Here is a 4,099-nt window from a genome sequence, read left to right on the forward strand (position 1 = left end):
TTGTGGTAACATTATGCCTAAGTTCATGTCTCATGCATGTTTGGTTTTATTGCCAAAAACAAAACAACCTACAAAATTCACTGATCTTCGACCTATCAGCCTTAGTTATTTCTCTAATAAGATAATTTCTAAGATCTTGAACATGAGATTGGCTACTATTCTGCCCCTATTATTATCAAACAATCAGTCCGGGTTTGTAAGAGGTAGAAGTATTACAGAAAGTATAATGCTTGCTCAAGAGATTACTCATGGTATTAAAAAACCATGTACAGGAAATAATGTGGTAATCAAACTCGACATGACCAAGGCATATGATAGAGTGTCTTGGTCATTTACATGTTTGACACTTAGGAGATTTGGCATTGGGGAGTTATTCATTGATTTAGTGTGGAGAATAATGAGTAACAACTGGTATTCTATAATCATTAATGGACATCGTCATGGTTTCTTTCATTCCACTAGAGGACTTAAGCAAGGAGACCCTTTATCCCCTGCCCTATTTATTTTAGGAGCAGAAGTATTGACTAGGTTACTTAATTCTCTACATCAGAATATTAATTACAGAGGTTTCTTCATGAAACCTAGAGGACCACAGATTAATCACTTGAGTTTTGCAGACGATGTTATTATTTTTGCATCTACAGATAGGCATTCCCTGAAGCTTATTATGGACAGGTTAAGGGAATATGAAAGTACCTCTAGACAACTTATTAACAAAGCAAAGAGTCATTTTATGGTTCCTGATAATACAACACAAGACATCATCCATACCATTAAAGAAGTGACTACTTTTGCACAGAAAAACAGTCCTATTACGTATCTAGGATGTCCTTTTTATATTGGTAGACAAAGAATCATTTATTATTCTCATTTAGTGGAGAAGGTTTCCAAAAAAGTGTGTGGTTGGCAGGCAAGAATACTTAGTTTTGGGGGCAGAATTACATTGATCAAACATGCCTTGCAATCTATACCTATTCATACTATGGCTGCCCTTTCTCCTCCCCAGTACAACTATTAAATACATTGAGACTATCATTGCTGATTTTTACTGGGGAAGGGATCAAAATAAAAGGAAATAGCACTGGGCATCTCTAGACACAATGAGCTTACCATACACTGAAGGTGGGGTAGGGATCAGAAGGCTGTCATATATTTGCACTTCTTTACAATACAAACAATGGTGGAATTTCAGGTCTAAAGTTTCTCTATGGAGTCAATTTCTTAAAGCCAAATACTGTCAAAGAGCTCATCCAGTGGCAAAAAAGGTTGATACAGGAGACTCATTGATGTGGAGATACATGATGAAAAACAAGCTACAAGTCGAGGAGAATATAGGCTGGAAAATCCAATCTGGAAGTTGTTCCTTTTGGTGGGATGACTGGCTAGGAAAGGGGGCTCTAGCTACATATAATGCCTCTATATCAAGCCTTAACAATGCTACCATCGCACACTTTTTAGTAAATGGAAAATGGAATGAAAGGAAACTCAGACAACATGTTCCTCCTCTTCTTATTCCATCTATTCTAAATACTAACTTTCAGTTTGTGTAGGGAGTTAAAGACATTGCAGTTTGGAGACTCACTAAAGCTGGAGAGTTTACTTGTAAATCAGCCTGGGAAATGTGCAGGAAGAAAAAGGCTACTGCAGTCCTTAATTCCCAAATTTGGCATAGACATATACCTTTTAAAATGTACTTTCTTCTATGGAGAGCTATTCGTTATAAATTACCAACAAATGAATCCTTAGCAAATTTTGGAGTGGAACCTGTGAAATGTTATTGTTGTTTGCAGCAGGGATGGGATGATGTTGAACACATCTTCCTTCAAGGACATTTTGCAAGTCATATCTGGAAATTCTTTGCTGGCAGCATGGAACTCCAACTGCAACAACATTCATTACATAACCAGCTATTGTGTTGGAGTGGTGTTACAGGGAAGAACATAGCACACACGATGATCATTCACATACTCCCTATAGTCATCTGCTGGAATCTCTGGAAGAACAGGTGTTCAGCCAAGTATGGAGGAAAAACATCCAATATCCACAAAGTTAAATACTTTGATTATTAAAGACATGATTTTAATGATTAATTATGTTTTCACATATCTTCACTTGCCTGTAAATTGGATAGAACTGGTGGCATGCATTGAAAAATGCAAACAGGAGATGCGAGTCACCTTAGTGATGTGGAAAACTCCTCCTCGTACTAGATACAAGTTAAATACAGATGGTAGTGCTTTACATAATCCCGGAAAAATAGGAGGGGGGGGGGCATTTTAAGAGATGCTCAAGGGAATATAGTATATGCTTTTGCTGTACCTTTTGGTGAAGGAACAAACAACCAAGCAGAGGTTCAGGCTGCCAGTTTTGGTTTAAATTGGTGTATACAACATGGTTACACTAATATTATATTAGAGGTTGATTCTAAATTATTAACCAAGTGGTTCTTGCAGGCTGCTATTCTCCCTTGGAAGATACACAAGTATATACAGGAATTACAAATTCTTGCTAACCAATGTGTGTTTTTTCAGTGTGTGCACACTTACAGGGAGGCGAATGGTACTGCTGATCTACTGGCCAAACATAGTCATCAACAAGACATTGTACAAAATTACTACACTCATTATCAATTACCTCTACCAGTTAAAGGAAGCTATCTATTAGAGAAATTGGGAGTTCAAAACTTCAGACGCAAGAAGCTTAAAAGGATTAAACAACCACCTTGAACTTATTTCAAAATCCTTACAGAGAAGGCCTTCAGTTTCAAGACTCTCTATATAATGTCCAACATTTCAAGGACAACAACATTACGTTTTAACATGTTATAACCTATTCGATTTACTATGGTCTTTTTAGGTATAGTAGTTTGTTTAGTCTTAGTTTCATTAATTCTTGTAAGGGGAGAGTCTCCCTTATTTATGTTTTATTAGTAACTTTGTATTAAGAGAGGATCCTCTCTAGGTGCTTAGTTTTAATATTACATCTTATTGTATAGGGTGGAGTTGACTAACCTTAGTAGGTAGGTTGACTCTTGTCCCACCTTAGGTTGGAGGTAAGGTATATGTCCCCCTCTTTGTATAATTTTTTCATATATGATAAGGCCTGGGGTGTTGCTCAGCCCCTGACCCCCTCAAGGGTCGTTCAAATTAATAATTAAAAAAAATCCTATATCCTATAAACCCTAACCATTTAAAACCCCTAAGAAACCCGAAGCTCTAATCGTAAATCCTAAAAATCCATAAACTCTAAACCTAAAAAACACAAAAAAACCCCTAAGCCCTAAACCCGAAACCCTAAAAACCTTAAGAAATACTTAACCCTTAAAAAATCTAAAACCACACAAAAACCCCTAAATCTAAAAACTCTAAACCCTATAAAGCCCTAAATTGTATATGCTAAACATCGTGGCACGGCGTGGTGATGCATTCAAGCCTCATTCTTCGAGTTGACTAAGGTATCACTAGGAAGAACTCCTTTTGGTCCTGGATTTAATGAGCTATGATTTGACCCATTTCACTCTCAAGTTGCTTTATGGAGACCGAGTGTGAGGTCACCGTTTGATTTAAAGACAAGACATCATCCTTCATCTCCTTGAGTACCTTATCTGATCCTTCTATCTTGTGTAGGATTCGGGTAAGCATATCCTTGATGCAAAACTTTTCGGGGTCAACCTTTGGTTGCTTCGACTATGGACATTCATGAGGAGGTACATAACGATCTTTGTCACCATCTATATCTCTCTAATTTGCACCTCAATCACGCCAATCTTGATCACGATCTCTCCAACCGTCATCACGATCTCTGTTACAACCATGATTCCCTCTCGGCCTTGGATATCTTGGACGAGAACCCCTTGTTTGGTTTTACAAGAATTATACCTCTTCGTTGTACATGACTTCAAATTGTGCGTCATCAGGACTCACACCACTATTAGCACCAACCGCGTTAATGTCCTTATAACCACCTCCCATGAAATGTTTTGTCAATAGGTCCATTTGGGTCATGATCTTGGCCATGTTTTCATCACATTCTTGATTCTTTTCCAATTGTTCTTTCGTCAGCACAATATTCAACGAAGACACCTGATCATCCCTTGTGT

This window comes from Solanum verrucosum, unplaced genomic scaffold, assembly GCF_900185275.1.
Source record: "Solanum verrucosum unplaced genomic scaffold, falcon-dt-bn FXZP01000212.1, whole genome shotgun sequence".
Taxonomy (NCBI): domain Eukaryota; kingdom Viridiplantae; phylum Streptophyta; class Magnoliopsida; order Solanales; family Solanaceae; genus Solanum; species Solanum verrucosum.